Source organism: Equus caballus, chromosome 2, assembly GCF_041296265.1.
Source record: "Equus caballus isolate H_3958 breed thoroughbred chromosome 2, TB-T2T, whole genome shotgun sequence".
Classification (NCBI taxonomy): domain Eukaryota; kingdom Metazoa; phylum Chordata; class Mammalia; order Perissodactyla; family Equidae; genus Equus; species Equus caballus.
This window is the reverse complement of record NC_091685.1, coordinates 121405001-121424263: the sequence shown is the minus strand read 5'-3', so window position 1 is coordinate 121424263 and position 19263 is coordinate 121405001.

The following is a 19263-nucleotide window of genomic DNA, read 5'->3' as shown; positions in this document are numbered from 1 at the left end:
CTTACCAAGGTAGGTGTGAGCTCAACTTGTCTTATCAACAGGTTGTCCCAGTGCTATTTTGGGGAGCCAGCATCTAGCATCAGTAAAGCATTCCCTGAACATTTTTACTTAAAATTGCAACCCTGCTTCACTCCTGGTACTGTCTGTCTGCATTTGCTGCATTGATATTCTCCATAGCACTTCTATCTCCCTTTTGTATGTCCTTATTGTGGTATTCCGCTATAACAATCTCAGTCCCACGAAGGCTGGCATTTCCATCTTAAAGTCGAGAACAGTTGCTGGTACCTAGTGGATTGCCAATCATTATAATTGAATGAATGAACACTATCTAATTACTGTGAACGCGGACAACTTAAATGCCAAATTAGCATTTGGGGAAGTCATCTTCAAACATTGAATCGGCTCACATCCTCCAAACCTGTATGAACTTCCCTCACATTAAAGAAGGTCAAGGAGCACAGGAGGGAACCATTTTGTGGGTCTTTTATTGAGATTCGTGTTTTTGTTTTTATGACTTTATAGGCTACTGGAAAAACATGCTCTGGAAGGTTTCTAGTTAACATAATCACATGGAACTTGGGTTCCTCGTTGGTCTACCCAGCTTGGTTTGCACAATCTTATGATCATTTTCTGAGGGACATACTGGTCCTATCCATAGGAACTCCGCCAGCCCAAATTCATGTCCAGTCAGCCTGGCCTCTGGTTAGTCCAACTGTTTTAAACAAGAGAATGTCAATTAAACGCTCTGATCGCTCCTGACATTCTTTAACTCCAGAGAAGTTCTAACTCGCAGCAAAAACTCTTTTGTGAGAAATGATATCTATGCCTACAGGATATGTTGTGTCTTTATCCCCTTGCGTATTATTAATTTTACTTGTCCCGAATTAAACCAGATTCTTGGAGAGATTCATGCTTAGAATATCCTTCTCACCCTTGGAAACTTTGACTGAAAGAAGCTTTCAGGTGATACCTTTACTTTCACACAATAAGACTCGATAACAGAGACACAGTAAGAACTCAGCCCTGTGACCAAGCGGTTAAGTTCGTGTGCACCGCTGCCGCGGCCAGGGTTTCACTGATTTGGATCCTGGGCTGGGACATGGCACCGCTCGTCAGGCCACGTTGAGGTGGCATCCCACGTGCCACTACTAGAAGGACCCACAACTAGAATGTACAACTATGTATTGGGGGGATTTGGGGAGAAAAAGCAGAAAGAAAAAAAAAGATTGGCAATAGTTACCTCAGGTGCCAATCTAAAAAAAAAAAAGCTTTGAAAAAAAAGAACTTACCAGTGTCTTTCCTGTAAGGATGATACTGAGAACATCATCTACCATGCACCCAAGTATCAACCCTTCCTGAGGAACCGTGGGAGAAATGGCCATGAGGCCAAGAAAAGCTGTGACCATCCTGTGTGAGAGGCAGGCTTTGAATGTGTACTCGAGGCAGCTTTGGTGCCTAGGAAACTCAGAGCCAGATTGGCTCCTTACCTTTGGCAGGTGTGTGGAAGCTTCTTGTAACCTTCACCTTGGCTTTATTTTACCCTTTTTCACAGTTTCCCCTTCACTTTGACCCTTTTCTCTACTTTATCCCATTTAATTGTATGCATTTTTTTCTGTTGCTTCAGAATTTTTTTCGATGTAAGTGTGAACATAAATAAATATAAGATTTGCTCAAGAAGAGCAGACATTTTAATTGTAACTTTCCAGATTGTCCACACCCAGTGTTTTCCTATCTTTTTCTTCTACTGACTAAAAAATTTCCCCCCGAGATGCCAGTTACCTAACGTGAAGAATGCACAATATGATTGGTGTCTTTTAAAAAACATTCAGAATACTTTAATATTTTTATATAAATGACGCACAGGGCACTGCAGTTGATTAGCTGGTTCTTTTTCATTATTAATTTTACTAAATGAAGCAGCCATTAATAGACTATTCAGGAGGTCCAGTTATCAAGATTCAGGAAGGCTCGTACATCACCTGGGAGCCTTTGTTGTCGATTACCAAACGTAAAAGTAGTAGAGTGAAAAAAGGAGTCTAAGAAAAATAATTTAAAAGCTGCCAACATGCTAATTTATAAGTTGGGAACTTAAACAAATCATAACAATTTTCCATGTTGATAGTAAATGGCATCCAGTTATTTAAAAATCCTTTATGTGTCTCCTCTCCACAGCCATCTTTTGGAAAGTTCGAAACTATTGGCCTGGTCCCTAGACCTACAGCACCTATGTCCTTTCCTTTTCCTTCCTCGTGCTGCTCAGAACCCCCAGTTTGGCCTGTACCAGATGGTCATGTAATTTCCACGTCACAACTTTTAATTCGTACAGCATTGTCCTCAAACAATGTCATAGCCTGAGCTCCCTTTGGGGTTGTCTCTCTTTCTTCTCTATGGAGGAAGCTCAATCTTTGATCTCTGGGTTACCCAGATGAAAGACTTTCCTGCAAGTCGCTAAGTCTTTTTTAAGATCTTGAATTTAAGATGAAGGTTCATGGAAAACTGGTCGAGTCCATCTGTTTGGATGAAGCGTTTCTGCCAGCCAATGAAAAGAGAGTGAGCGTTCAGCTTTTCTATTTGGAACCAAGTGCATTCTGAATTCATTCCCTTTGAGCACGATTTTCCGTTCTATCATTTTAGACTGAAAGACAAAAGGGTTGGAAAAGGGTGACCTGAAGCTCACAGGAATATGCCAGAAGAATTCTGAGTGAGTGTCCTTCCTTCGACATTTTGTTAAGCGGGGTTTGGAAGCCTAGAGGGAGGTGACGAAAGACCTGAATCAATAGAAGGGATGCTAAGTGTGTGCCACTCAGGGTCCAGTCAGGAAAAGAGAAGCCATAACAGCTATCAGAACAAGGAAAATTTAATATGAGGAATCGGTTAAACGGGTATTGGAAGGAACACAGATAACACAGGGATAAAATCTTCAGGAAGTAGCTTCATTCCTAGTACTGAGGGACTAAAGAGAAAGACTGGGGTTCTCAAGAAACCTAGAAGCTTGGAGGGGGCCCTCAGAGCTGATTAGCTGGTGCCGGTATCTCTGAGGGGTATTATTATGAGCCTGGAACCAGGAGATGGAAAAAAGCTGGAAACTGGAACCGTCTCCTTCTGGAATCAACTGTGCTTCTTGGGTAAAAACGGTACTGGGGTGGCCCAAACCACAATAGGAAGTGAAAGGGAAATAGTGAATTCTTTCTCCTTGCTCCTGCCTTCTCGTCTCCCTCGAGTTTCTCCTACTGGGGAACCTAAAAGGAAATCAGACGGCAAAGGAGAAAAGTGTTTTCAGCACCTGGTTCCAGCACCACAACACCACAGGGGCAAGTTTGAAGCTGAGAGACAACAGTTTAATAACTGACACAGAGATGCTAGCCCAAAGAGAGTAATCAAATAAAAAACATGGAAACCAAATTTAATAAACTCTCAAAGGGTTTGGTACTCTCCTCTTTTTTCTTTTTCTAAATTAAAAGTAACAAAAAAAGAGTAGGAAATATCAATTGTCAAATCTAAGTTTTTGTATTGAACCAAATAAGTGAATAATAACTACTTTAATGTGTGACCTCAGACAAATAACCTCTTTGGGTCCTTTTTCTTATTTGTAATATATGAATTGAACTAACTGAATTCTATTCTGTCTTTTAGTTTTTGAATGTTTACGTTTATTAAAATGACTACCTCTCCGCCAAATCTGTTACCTTAGGTATTTATGGTCCAAACCCAGCAAACTGGAGATTCTTCTCTAGTTTTAATTTTATTATTCCCAAGTCCTTAGACAACAGGATTCAATTAACTTCAGAGGTACCAGAGATTATGAAAGTGATGAGTCAAGAGGAGAATACACCACAGCCAAGGAAAGACTTATTTAATTCTAGGGTGTGATAGACTCTATACCAGTTTCTTCTATTAAGACAATGTATTCAGTATTTCAACAATCCCAGGCAGCTGAAGAGCTTTCAATAAGATAACTAGAAAGAAAAACACACAGCCTTTTGAAATCAGTTCTTGAACTTGTGAAATAGAAATTCTGGAGAGAGAAGAAGTTCTGTCAGGGTCCCGATGTCATCTGCTTGCTTAGATCATCACTTGCTTGCCTTTAATCGCTACTTCTTAAACCTGAGAACCAGGATAACTGAAACTGCATCTACAGACTTCAGCATGAGAAATCTATTTTAAGTTATAAAGTGGACTTAATAAGTTGGAGAGGAGGTTGTCTTGATGACATAGCAAAAGTTGAGACAATTTTCTGAGTTGTCTGAGTTCACAGATGAGTTATTGATTAGTTACTTGGTGTCTTTGTTGTTGGTGTGGAGGAATGGATAAAAAGAACCAAAGATCATTTCCCCTATTGCCTTTGTGCATGTCCTCCCGGATCTTTGTGTTGAGTGTGTCAGGTCCCTGAGATTAACCAAGATGGTACTGAGTGGGGAGAGAAAGGAAGAATCGCTTGGCCAGAGTAAGAGAGGGAGGTGGGCTTACCTTGGGAAGAGTGTTGGATTTACTGAGACTAAAAGAACCAAAGCATGGCGGGTTCTTGGGCGCTGGCTTGACGGGGCTGACTGTGTGGATGCCTGGGGAGATGGCACCCACAGTGTTGCCTTAGATGAATGGCAAAGGTCCCAGTGTGAACCTTACCACAGAAAGTGTGGACGTTGCCTACTGACTTACTCATCTTCAGCTGGACCATGTAGACTTGGACAATGAGCATCTCAGCAGTGACTATAATGGACTGAACATCAGAAGATCTTCCTCAATTTTCCCAAAATGTATAAATATTAAGGGTCTTGTACACTATTAAAAGAGGGCTAGAGGTCCCCCAAAGGACAACATTGGATTTCCTTCTAGCAGGTGCTGTTAACAAGTGGGGAAATCAGTACATGAGCAATAAATTCACACCATACAAATGGTACACATCTGCTGAGGGGAATAGAGAGGTGTTTTAATCTGATTACTGTAGAAAAAGTTTCTTACTAATAATTTAAAATTAAAAAAACCCATCCATAATTATTTCTAAGCCCATACAATGTGGCTAGTATGATATTAGACACAGAATACAGAAATTAATAATAATAATAATAATAATGGAACTTTGTGGTTTGCAGAATGCTTTCACTATTATTGTCTCTTTTCATCTTCACAACAATTCTGTGAGGTGTCATTGTTTCTAATTTACAAGTAAGTTGAAGCTCAAAAGGTTACTGGAGCTACTTTGCATAATTCTAAAGCGAATAAATTCATGAGTTAGATACTGTCAACTAGATACCTTTGAACTTGATACTACTGGGATTCTTGTTTACAAATAAGGAAACTGAGGCTTACAAAGATTAAGTACTGTTTCAGAGATCCCACAGCCCCTTGAATGTGTCAGAATCGGGATCTACGGCTCTAAACTTGACCTCTATACCAAATTTTAGACAAAGAGGGAGAAGGGAAACACTATTCTAGGAGAAAGAATAGCTTGTGTGAAGGACTAAAGTGGGAGAGAGAATATATTCTGCTTCCCCATCAACTTTTTGTTTTGAAAATGTTTTAACTTTGAGATAAGTTAAACGAATGGTTCAATGAGCGTCCTTTGCTTAGATTCACAACTCTAACATCTTGCCACATTTGAAAATAAGTTGCAGATGTAATGATATTTCACCTTTGAGCATTTCCGTATACCCTTTTAAGAATACAGACATTCTTGTAGAAGTTTCCAGCTGAGTTTTGAAGAAGAAAAGGAACAGAAATTAATAAGAGAAGAGACACATTTATTATATTACTACTTAATCACTACATGATATGTTATGAAACAGAATGAGCCTGACTTTTTCAGGGTTTAATTAAGATAGTCTTTGGGAAATGATCATTATTTTACCTTTATTTTAATCTGTGTGTGTGTATGTGGGTTGAATTTACACATAAAATTGCCTTTGATTTTCATGATAGCCCTTGGAGATAATTAGAGCAGGTTAAAAAAATCAGGTGAGGAGTCTGAGGTGCTAAAGAGATTATTTGGTCCCAGGTCATTTGACCAATATGTGAAGAAGCCAGGTTTTATGATACTGCAAGCAAAGTTCCTCCAGATTTTTCCAACTTCCACAAATGCATGGTTTACATCCAAAAAAGATCCTATGAACTTAGAAATTTTGGCTCAAGCATACTCCTTGGAAGACTGCTTCCTTTCTTAAACAATTTAATTAGGTTTCTGCTAACTCTTAATATATTCTGTTTTCTGTGTGTGTGTGTGTGTGTGTGTGTGTTAGGAAGACTGGCCCTTAGCCAACATCCATTGCCAGTCTTCCTCTTTTTGCTTGAAGAAGATTATCCCTGAGCCAACATCAGTGCCAATCTTCCTTTATTTTGTATGTGGGATGCCACCACAGCATGGCCTGATAAGCCGTGTGTAGGTCTGCGCCTGGGGTCTGAACTGGTGAACCCCTGGCCACCAAAGGGGGTGCGTGAACTTAATCACTACGCCCCAGGCTAGCCTCTCTTAATATGTTTTAAACCACAGTCTTTGAGCTGATGTCATCACCCTGTTGTACATAAGCATTGTGTTCTTCTCAGCTCCTATTGCTGTCAATGCAACTGGTTCTTGAGATCGCCACAGTAAACACAACAGACATGCTATGCCAGCTGTGAATTTTTAACAGTTCTAAGTAGCTCTCTGCACATATGATTTGTACAAAGATGAGAGAAAAGTGAACATGTATTTATGTAATTATTTAAAGGTGAGTGATGAAGCAGCTGCTCAAGGAATAGTTTGCATACGTGACAAAAATATTTCAGTAGAAGTAGGATGGCTAGACACTTGCCAGAGAATCTGGTCTCCTGGGTCCTCTTAAAGGCTTGGGATGGATACTTCATGTTCCTTCAATTTAACCATTTGTCCTCAAATAAGGAAATAACAGACACAATATTTCCTTTCCAATTGCTATAGATAAGTGATGAGAAATAGCATTTTTTACACAATTTTTTGAGGTCCTCATAAAGGTGGTACTAAGAAAGGTAACATTCTCCTCACATTTTTCTGAATTAGGTAAGAGAAGTATGTGTTGTGTCTTTTTCTTTCACTTTTGGAGGCTCCGGTGGAACTTAGTCCTGGCCATGAGAGACAATGAGCTGAAAGCAGAGAGAGAAAGAGAGGTACCAAGTGACCTAGGCTTCCAGAATTCTTATGGTCACAGGTATTCCATTTGGTTGTAAACCTGACAACTCTAACCAGAGTCCAGGAGGAGGCATGACTGCGGGCAAGGAGGAGAGGGGACAGAGAAATAGATATTCCACTATGTAGCTGTCCCAGCGCCATTTGTTGACAGACTGCTCTTTGCCCATTGAATGGTCTTGGCATCCTTGTCAAAAATCATTTGACCAAGAGAACTGATCGGTGGTTGCCAGGGGAAAGGGGGGTGGGGGGAGGGCACTAGGGGTGAAGTGGTGTACCTACAACATGACTAATAATGATGTACAACTGTAATTTCACAAGGATGTTAACTTTCATAACCTTAATAAAAAAAAAAAAGAAAAAAATCATTTGACCATATATATAAGGCTTTATTTCTGGGCTCACTATTCTACTCCATTGGCCTATACATCTGTCTTTATGCCGGTACCGCTGCTTTGTAGTAAGTTTTGAAATTGGGCAGCATGAACTTCCCAACTTTGTTCTTCCTTTTTCGAGATTGTTTTGGTTATTTTGGGTCCCCTGAGCTTTCATATGAATTTTGGACCATCTTGTCAATTTTTGCAAAGAAGCCAGCTAGCATTTGAATAGGATTGCATTGAATCTGTGGATCATTTGGGGGCATATTACCACCTTAACAATATTAAGTGTTCTGATCCATGAACATGAGATATCCATTTATTTAGATATTTGATTTCTTTCAACAGTGTTTTCAAACAGAGTATCAGGTTTGCACTTTTATTGAATTTCATCCTAAATATTTTATCCTTTTTGACGCTATTGTAAATGGAATTTAAAAGGATTTTTTTCTGATTGTTCATAGCAAGTGTGTAGAATGCTATCGATTTTTGTGTATTAATCTTGTGTCCTGCAATCTTGTCGAACTTGTTTATTAGTTCCAATGGTTTCTCAGTGGATTCCTTAGGATTTTACATATATGCTCATGTCAGCTGTGAATGGGGATAACTTTGCTTCTTCTCCTCCACCTTGATGCCTTTTGCTTTACTTTCTTGCCTAATTGCCCCGAGTAGAATCTCCAGTACGGTGTCGACTACAAGCGGTGACAGCAGACATCTTTGTCTTCTTCCTGATCTTCAGAGGAAAGCATTCCTTCTTTCACCATTAAGTGTGATGTTAACCATAGGTTTTTTGTAGATATTCTTTATCAAGTTGAGGAAGTTCCCCTCTCTTCCTAGTTTTCTGAGAGTTTCTATCATGAGTAGGTGTTGAATTTTGTCAAATGCTTTTTTTCCATCTATTGATGTGATCGTATGATTTTTCTTCTGTAGCTTGTCGATGTGGTGGATCACATTAACTGATTTTAAAATGTTGAACTGGCCTTGCACACCTGGAATAAATCCGGCTTTGTCATGGTCTCTAATTATTTTTAAACAATTTTGGATTTGATTTGCTAACATTTTGTTGAGGATTTTCATCTATATTCAGAAGTGATAATGGTCTATAATTTCCTTTTTGATGTGATATCTTTGGTTTTGGTGTCAGGGTAATGCTGGTCTCCAGAAACCCAGGGATCTGTTTGAGTTAGATTTTTTTTGAGGAAGATTAGCCCTGAGCTAACATCCACCACCAATCTTCCTTTTTTTGCTGAGGAAGATTGGCCCTGAGCTAACATCTATGCCCATCTTCCTCTACTTTACATGTGGGATGCTGCCACAGCATGGCTACATAAGTGGTGCATAGGTCTGCACCTGGTCGCCGAAGTGGAGTGTGTGAACCCAACTGCTACACTACCAGGCCAGCCCCCGAGTTAGATTTTACTAGTACCAAACTTGAGTGAGATCTGCAGAGGCATTTGAGCACCACTTGCTTCACTGCTTTGGAGTGAATTAGTTGATGGAAACTTTTTCAGAGAAACTTGAAAATTCCAAGCTTCCCCATGACCTTCAGATAGATAACTTGTTGCCTTAGTGTGTCAGGTTGTGGTCACCAGTGTCTATTTCACTTTTTCCTGACCTTTGGCGGTGAATTGCCTGCCCTTTGCTCCCCCTGCTCTTCCACCCTTCGTGCAAGTCCTAATTCTTATAGTAAACCTTTTATTTCTGGAATTCTTAGAGTGGCTCTGCTTTCTTAATCAAATCCAGGCTGAAAGGAATCCAGTTCCCAAGGCAGATGTTTTAATTGTTGTTGTTTAGTTGAGAGAGACCATAAACACCAAGAAGAAAGATGGAAATATTCTAAGTAAGAATGAGGTAGGCAACAAGGTCCTGGAAAAGACAGGAGGGGTTGAGGTCGAGAGTATTCTTGAATGAGCTATCCTTGAGCAGGAGGTGGAAGGGACCCATCCTTTAGACCAGAAGGAAATTAAGAATGGATGTTGCATTAGTTTGGCTCCTCTGAGAAGCAGAAATCAGGGTGGAATTAAGTGTGCACGTTATTTCTTGGGGAAAAATGCCTGTGAGGGGAAAATGCAGAGGAAGCTGGAGGAGGCTGGAAGAACTCTGGTTTAGGTATGACCTCTGCGAAGGAAAGACAAAAGGGAAAAAGGTTGAGTAAGAAGTGTCTTAGATTCAGGACAGTTCTAAGAAAGTTTTGACAAGGTCACGGGTAGTCCTCAAGTCAAAGTCAGAGGAGTCCAGCACTACAGCTGTGAGTCTGCCTTCATATCTCTTCCACCTCAGTCATTGGCTGCCATGTGGGCATTGTGGCCACGGCTCCAACTCCGTGGTGGATTTGGAGCGCAGCTGCTGAGGCTATCAGGCAGTTATATTCCCAACAGTCAGGAAACCAAGAGGCTCATTTTCATGTCCACTACAGATGGAAATCTAGATGTTGTGTAGGTTTCAGAGTGGGGAACAGGAAGTTGAGGGGGTCCATGCCTTTGTTTTCTCATTTGTGAAATGGGGTAACTTAGAATAATAATCTGAAAAGTTTCTTATACTTCTGAATCCTAATATTTCCAAGCAAGATAGCACCTTTGTTTTCGTCTTGTTTCATTTAAAATAAAAAAATTAAACCAATGTAATTAATCTATATGGTTTAAAAAATCAAATAATATAGAAGAGCTTGTAATGATATAACAATGCTAACAATAATGATGGTGATACTAACAACGTCTAACTTTTACTGAATGCTTTCTAAGCAATTTTTATGAAATCGCTCAATCCAGGCTCTAGTCTTTTCACACCCAGTTCTGCTCTCTGGGTGCAATTTCTTCTGGCCATTTCTATTCTGAGTTCTTCTGAGCGTTATTTCCATATCCTTAAAATAATATGTTTAGATTGCTATTTCTTGGTTTATCAACTTTGTCTATTATTTCGTGATAGGTGGTTACCTTTGAAAGCTGCTTTGATCATTCCAAGAATTAGGTGCTACGAAAGGGTGGCTTACACTGAGAGAAAATGGTTCTAAAGGATTTGTATTGGTAAATAAGAAATATGTAATAGACGATTACAGCTATAGATGAATACATCTAAAACAATCAACCACAGAAATAGCCAAATACATTTCACTAATCCTTTCTGGTAATGTGCACCAAATTGTAAGTTACCTCTTCCTCATTGCCTTGAGGAAGTAAAAGGATTGCATGGAGGCTGCTGTTCCAAACACTGTCCATGTTATACTGTATGGGGTCTGGGACTAACTGACTACAGGATCGATGTGCCATGTGAGAAGAGAGGCACATGTCGAACATTTGTAAAATAATGGATGGTTCCTTTATCAAGTGGTTTTGATTACATGTTCACATTTAACTTAATTATCAACAGATACATTTATGAAAGTGTTCATTTCTTTTTTGAATCACCCTAAATTGTGTATCTTAAGGTATATTCATGATATAATCTGTGTTCTAGGTCTACCTATCTTATCTCTTCTTTCTGATAAAGATAAGTGCTCACTAAAAAACAAAAACAAAAAACAGGAAAAAAGAAAAGAAAATATCCAAATGAATTGTGAGATAATTATTTACAATTTTAAATTATTTATATGTAAACCAAATCTGTCTGAGACGATAGGAAATGGTATAATTAATTTTCCTCCACTGGAAGTACAGCTTCTAAAAGTGGAGAAAAGTTCTCTGTATTTCTAGTGAAATTGCTGGCAGTCGAGGCACAATTTTGCTCATTTTAAACAGACTCATTTAAACTGATTTATGTGGGGAACATTTTGAACAATTGTGCTGACAGTTTGAAATAGGGTCTGTCGACACTGAATTGAATTATTTCGATAGTTTGTTTTTCCTTTGTGCAGCTAGCCAAAACGAGGGGATAAGGTAGGTCCAACATTTCCATTGAAATTAGTCCAGTTAGAACTTTGGCAGCGGAACCATAATCTCCCCAGCTGTGAGTTGAGTGTTTTTGAGATGCTTGCACGTGGTCAAGCTGTGCGCCTGGAATGTCTTTGGCAATGGTAGAGGCCATCCAGGGCATGATAAATTAGTCTGTGGCCTTTATTAACTCTGCATTCATGGAGCAAAGAATAATCCTGTCACTGGGGAGATTCATCATGTTCACTGGAGAACTGATGATGTTAAAATTATTAAATGACATCATGTTCCCTTCAATTTATGCCAGTGTCATGCTTTTATCCACAATGGAGTGAGTTTTGTTTGTTTGTTTGTTTTGGTGAGGAAGATTGGCCCTGAGCTAACATCTGTAGCCAATCTTCCTCTTTTTGCTTGAGGAAGATTGTCCCTAAGCTGACATCTGTGCCAATTTTCCTCTATTTTGCATGTGGGACACCACCACAGCATGGCTTGATAAGCAGTGTGTAGGTCTGTGCTGTGATCTGAACCCACAAAACCCAGGCCACTGAAGTGGAGCAAGTAAACTTAACCACTACACCACCAGGCTGGCCCACTTATTTCCACATTGAATTGAAAGACTTTGGATTGTTAATCTTAAAAACAGGAAAAAAATTCTTAGATCTTGTCTTCTAGTGAATTCAGTCACTACTCTCTGCAGGGGCTTAAAGTACTTTTTTTTTTAAAGGATTGGCACCTGAGCTAACATCTGTTGCCAATCTTCTTTTTTAACTTCTTCTTCTTCTCCCCAAAACACCCCTGTACATAGTTGTATCTTCTAGCTGTAGGTCTTTCTGGTTGTGTTCTGCAGGGGCTTAGAGCACCTGGTTTTAGGAGGACATAACTGAATTTTAGTGATTTGATCTATAATAATGGCACATTATGAAGACCTTGATTTGGCTTCTTGAATAACTCCTGAATAGATAACACAATCTTAGTCAAATTGCAACGTTTATTGACAGCTCATTATTTTATTTAAAAAGTGTATTTTTTTCTGGGCTATAGTAAGCACGCACTAAATGCGAGCTGCTTTTACCACCACCATCACTCCACTTCCTGTATCCTTCCAATGAGTCCCCACACTCATCCTGCTCTGTCACATTCCTATGTTTTTGCTGATGCTATTCCCTCCCCTGGAATTGCTCTTTTTGCCTAACTACTCACTCTTCAAAAAAAAAAAAAATCCTGTTTATGTTCTTTCTCCTTCAGAAAAGCAACTCTAATGTCTCAGGCTAAGTGCCCATATTTCAGTGCAAACCTGTGAGAACTTTGATCATATTGCTTAATATATTCTAATTATCTGGTTTTGCCTGTCATTTAAACTACAGCAGCCATCAGCAAACGACAGCCCTGGGGCCAAATCCAACCCACTTCCTACTGATGAAAATAAAGCTTTATTGGAACACAGACACGCCCATTTGTTTACATATCATCTATGGCTGCTTTCACGCTACAAAGGCAAAGTTTGGTACTTGTGATAGAGACCTTATGGCCCACAAAACCGTATCTTTACTATTTACTTAATGTGCTTTTTCTTTTGAGAAAGACTTTTAATTATCTGTTTATTTTTTAAATTCGATACAGAACTATTCAGATTTTCTATTTCTTCCTGTGTCAGTTTTCACAATTTGCATTACTTCAGGAGTTTTTTTTTTTTCAGTTAAGGTATAATTGATGTATAGCATTGTATTAGTTTCAGTTGTACAACATAAAGATTCAATATTTGTATACGTTGTGAAATGATCACCACAATAAATCTATTTTAAATCTGTTACCATACATAGTTAAAAATTTCTTTTTCTTATGATGAGAACTTTTAAGATCTACTCTTTTAGCGACTTTCAAAAATGCAGTACAATATTATTAATTATAGTCACCATGATGTACATTACATCTCCAGGACTTATTTCTTTGCTGGAAATTTTACCTTTGAGCTTCTTCACCCATTTTGTCCACCCCCCACCCCCCTTCTCTGGCAACCAACAATCTATTCTCTGTATCTATGAGTTTGTTTTGTTTTGTTTTATTTTTTTTTAGATTCCGCATATAAGTGGGATTATATGGTCTTTTTTTTTTTTTTTTTTGTGAGGAAGACTAACCCTGAGCTAACTGCTGCCAATCCTCCTCTTTTTGCTGAGGAAGACTGGCCCTGAGCTAACATCCGTGCCCACCTTCCTCTACTTTATATGTGGGACACCTACCACAGCATGGCTTTAATGAGCAGTCCCATGTCCACACCCAGGATCCAAACCAGTGAACCCTGTGCTGCTGAAGTGGAATGTGGGCACTCAACTGCTGTGCCAACGGGCTGACCCCATGGGATTATATGATCTTTGTCTTCCTTTGTCTGACTTATTTCACTTAGCATAATGCCCTCAAGGTCCATCCATGTTGTCACAAATGGCAAGATTTTATTCTTTTTTTTTTTTAAAAGATTTTATTTTTTTCCTTTTTCTCCCCAAAGCCCCCCAGTACATACTTGTATGTTCTTCATTGTGGGTCCCTCTAGTTGTGGCATGTGGGACGCTGCCCCAGTATGGCTTGATGAGCAGTGCCATGTCTGCGCCCAGGACTCGAACCAACGAAACACTGGGCCGCCTGCAGCGGAGCGCACGAACCCGACCACTCGGCCATGGGACCAGCCCCAAGATTTTATTCTTTTTTATGGCTTAATAATATTCCATTGTGTGTGTATATATATCCCCCACAATTTCTTTATCCATTCATCCATCAATGGACACTTAGATTATTTCTGTGTCTTGGCTATCGTAAATAATCTTGCAATAAACAGGGGGTGCAGATGTCTTTTCAAGTTAGTGTTTTTATTTTCTTAGAATAAATACCCAGAAACTGAATGGCTGGATCATATGGTAGTTCTATGTTTAACTTTTTGAGGAACCTCCATACTGTTATTCACAGGGGCTGCACCAATTTACTTTCCCACCAACAGAGCACAGGCGTTCCCTTTTCTCCACATCCTCGTAACACTTGTTATTTCTTGTCTTTTTGAGAATAGCCATTCTGACAGGTGTGAGGCGATATCTCATTGTAGTTTTGATTTGCATCTCCCTGATGATTGGTGATGTTGAGCATCTTTTCATGTCCTATTGGCCATCCATATGTCTTCTTTGTAAAAATGTCTATTCAGATCGTCTGCACATTTTCTAATCAAATTGTTTTTTCACTACTGAGTTGTATGAGTTCTTTATATATTTTAGATATTAACCCCTTATCAGATATATGATTTGCAATATTTTCTCTTATTCAGCAGGTTACATTTTCATTTTGTTGATGATTTCCTTTCCTATGCAGAAGCTTTTTAGTTTAATGTAGTTCTGCTTGTTTATTTTTGCTTTTGTTGCCTTTCCTTTTGGTGTCAGATCCAAAAAAATCATCACCAAGACCAATGTCAGGAAGCTTACTGCCCATGTTTTCTTCTAGGAGTTTTATGGTTTCGGGTCTTACATTCAAGTCTTTGATCCATTTTAAGTTAATTTTTGTGTATTGTGTAAGAGTAGTCTAATTTCATTCTTTTACATGTGGCTGTCCTGTTTTCCTATCACCCACCATTTATTGAAGAGACTCTCCTATTCTTGATTCCTTTGTCATAAATTAATTAACAATATATGTATGGATTTATTTCTGGGCTTGGCAGTTCATTATTGTTCTTTTTTTGTTCCATTTCCAACTTAGTGTTTTTTTAAATAAAATTTTCCTAAGACTGACAAAAGAGAGTATATTTTAGCCTTATGCACTCCAATATGGTAGCCACCAGCTACAGGTTGCTATGAAGCATGGAAACGTTGCTAGCTCAGATTGAGATGTCCTTTAAGTATAAAATACGTACCAGATTTCAAGTCTTAATACATTAAAAAAAGTAAAATGGTTATTGATTACATGTTGAGTTGATAACATTTTGGATATATTGGGTTAAATATTATTTACATATATACTAATTGATTTTAACTATTTATTTTTACTTTAACTTTAGATTTACATATGTGGCTCACATTATATTTGTATTGGACAACATGGCTGTGGAATATTCCAGAAGGAAAGATGAAGAAGCATCAGGACATTTGTCTACTACAAGACAAGAAAAAGGTGAAAGGCCAAGAAAAAGTAGGGTGAGTAGAAATCAGAAAAAGTATGGTGAAAATAAAATAAATAAGTAATCACAATAGATGTAGAACTCTCATAATCTTGCAAATGAGTTCAGAGATGTTTAGATGAGAGAAATGTGCTCATGAAGAGAAAAAGAATCTTTTTCAGTTTTTCAAGTTATTCCCTGTCAGGGATATTGGCATGTTATATTTAGTCTTTTCTTCAATGCTAGGGTTATGGACATACTATTCTAGAGGTAGGCAGGTGGAGGAAAAAAAATAGAACTAGACTGGCGAGACAAAAACATTTCTTCTAAAATCAGATTTTATTATTAGAGAACAGGAGCTATATAATAGCTAATCATCTCAGTGACATTTTTGCTCTGAGCAGCATATTACTACACTCACAATTTTAAAGCCCTTTCTATTTAATTTCAGAGATTCCATTCTTGGAAGAATAACTTGCAGACAACATCCTGAAAATACACGAGGACCTATATGAACAATTGTTCAGCTGAGTAAGAGAAAGGATATATACTCATGTTTATATTGTACGTTCATTAGTTAAACATGCCAGTCTGTAGGAAGCAACTGGTAGCTACCTCGGACAGTTAATACGTTCAGTTTTGATTGAAATCATTCAACACTTGGCATTAGCAAGGCTAGAAAGGATTACAATTTACAGCAGTAAAAGGGGTGATGATTTATTGACTCACTAACATTTTCCTTTGGACTTGTGAGAGAATATCTGAACATCACAAAAAGAAAATTCACAACCATCAAACCTCTTAAAATCCAATGGAAAAAAAAAGTCTCTTACAAAAACATGTCTTGTAAACTTAAGTCGAAATATGTAGTTGAAATGTCTAGCCTAGTTATAGCAAAAAGGACTTTGAGGAATTTTTTTTGGCAATTCCTTGCTTACATATTAAATTAATTTTGAACTCAATATTATAAAATAATAAAACTATCCCAAATTCCTTATTTTAAATCTTGTCATTAGTTTACTTTATCCAGAGAATAGTAGAGTGACATGCCATTTTCTTTCAGTGGATTTTTTTATTCATTTATGCAATAAATATTTATCTACCTAGTAAGTGTCAAGATCTAACTCAAGTATAAAGGATTCAGAACAGCAAAAGACATGTTCATGTTGTCGTGTTGCTGCCATTCCAGTGGAGGAAACAGCCGTATGATTAGATAAGTCAAGTGTAATGAAGAAAGAAGTGTCAGACGGAGTTGAATCAAGTCAGGTGGGGAGGAGGAGGGGGCAAGTAATCTTGATGGACAGGGAGAAGGGGCTTTAGGGAAGAGGAGACTTTTGAATGAGGTCTTGAAGGATGACTAGGAGATGAGAGGGGACTAAGAGAGAGGATCATTCTTGCCAGAAGAGGAGTTTCTCCAATAGAGAGACAGGAAAGATGTTGGGGGGAGATGAAGAATAGAGCAAAGGGCTCTTGGGGTGGTGAGAGAGCAGTGGCCTGAGCCCTTGTATTCCACAGGAATGAATTCAGGAGGTATCAACAATTTTATAAAAGAAAAAAACCTTCATTTTCCCCAAAAAAAATCCCTTTCTTCCACAAATGAAAGTTAAAGCTGAAGAAATATGCATATAAGGTAATGCATTCCTTGTTTCTGCAAATACTCAAAGTGAATAAAGATTTCTAATGAGATGCTATAGCTGCTCCTGTATTTACGAATGGAGAACTTCATGACCTTCTACAATGTTCTTCATACACTGTGCATTGAGTATATAAATGACAGAAGGAAAATCATTATGGAGCATAAGGAAAATAATTCTGTAGACAGCACAATGTGCCTAAGCTGAGCTTCCTATTAGTAAGTAGCAAAGAGATGGTTACAAAGAAAAAGGCTTCCATGAGATGGTGTATACACGTGGTGACAGCCAACATCTGCTTTCACTTATGTTTACATAGTACTTAAGACTGTGGAGTTTGATGCCAGTCAATCTTGGGTCAACGTGTTCTGGCTTTGCCATTTACTAATTGTGAACACTTGGGAAAGTGAATCAATTTCTTGAGGCTTCAGTTTCCTCCTAAAAAAAAATGAGGATAGTAATAATGCTTCCTAGGGTTCTTGTGAAGATTAAATGAGAATATCTTAGTAAAACTCTTAGCACCGAGCCAAGGAGTAGGTCATGTTTAAGAAAAGGCAGCTGTTACTATCATTAATTAGCCTTATCAAGTCATTTTATTAATCTTTACATTGGTTATTGATCCTCCAGCATTTTTGGGGGGACTTCTCTTACTCCCTGCAGCTAGAAGCTGATCGACAAAGGGGAAGATTTATGGAGAGACTGACTTCAGACCTAATAGAAGTGACTACCTGCTTCTAGTGCTTTTTTTCCTAGAAAATACAAATTGAGAAGACGTGTCACACAAGATTGATCAACAAATATTTATGGAGGTACAGCTATGGACACAAAATTATGTAGACCATGTCATTGGATCTCTCAGTTTCCTCGTGTCTAAGGGGTTGGAGTAAATAATCTCCAGCTCCAATTCTAAATTGTATTAGTTAGAATTGGATGTGGCTATAACTGAAACAGAAAAACTGTGAACAGGACAGAGTTTATTTCTCTCTCACTAAAGAATCCAGGACATTGCCGTCCAGGATGGGATGGCAGATCTGCTCTGGAAAACCTCAAAGGCCTACACTCCTTTTAGGGCTCCCTAATGGTGTCGTCCCCATCTTCTTCATTCAGGATACTGACTGGTATCAAAAGATCACAGACCTGGTTAGATATGCCTTTGCAAGGTGGGTTAGTCACCCTAGAGAGTGGCTTTATGGGCACTGCTGATAGAGAAGGCAAAGGCCTGAGCATAGCAACCACCCGCTCAACAGCTGCTGTTAACCCTTTAGTGACTGAAATGATCCTCCACTCTATTTGTGTGTTGTTTTTGCAGACTCCAGAAAAGTGGAGGCTGCCAATCCGAATAGGATGCAAATATGAGGAACTACTGGTCTTGGTTTTTTTTCCCGTTAAATTCGGCTGATCATATTGATCAGGAGATAAATGTAAATAGCTTCAAATTTTAAAAGTCAAATTGCTGTGTTTACTCACTGTATCAAACAATGTCAGTGCTTTATTTAATAAGTCTCTTCCAGATCATGGCATTTGTCTACTTGCTTGTATATTACATTGTCAATGATGTGTTTGTAATTTTACATGTAATATGCATTATTTGCCAGTTTTATTAGATAGGCTATTGTATTATATGTGCATATAGAAAGACAGACATCTAGCTTGGATGAATTGTACAGATGTTATCTAAGCACTAAGTAATTATTGAACATAGGACTGCTAATCTCAGTTTGCTCTGTGATGTCAAGTGCAGAAGGCACAATTAACTGGTGATTTCCTCATCCTTTTGATACTACTTCTCCCTGTATGTCTTTAGAAAGACGTCAGTGGAGGCTTTATCTCTTTTAGACTTTCAATACAATAATTGTATATATTTGTTCTATTTTTGTTGAAGGTGGTAGAAATGTCCTATGTTTATGCTTCTACATCCAATCTGTACAAGCTGGAAACTAAATAAATATAACATTAAAGGCTTTTCTAGTAAAAAAAAAAAAAGAAGAAGAAGAAGATAATGACTGGAGTGCTAGAGTTACAGCCAGAATTGATATCTGCACATTGGGCATCAGGGACAAAGTGACAAAGAGCAATGAGCAGAGGGCACACTAGCTGTCTCATAAAGAAGTTTCCGCATGACATTCCT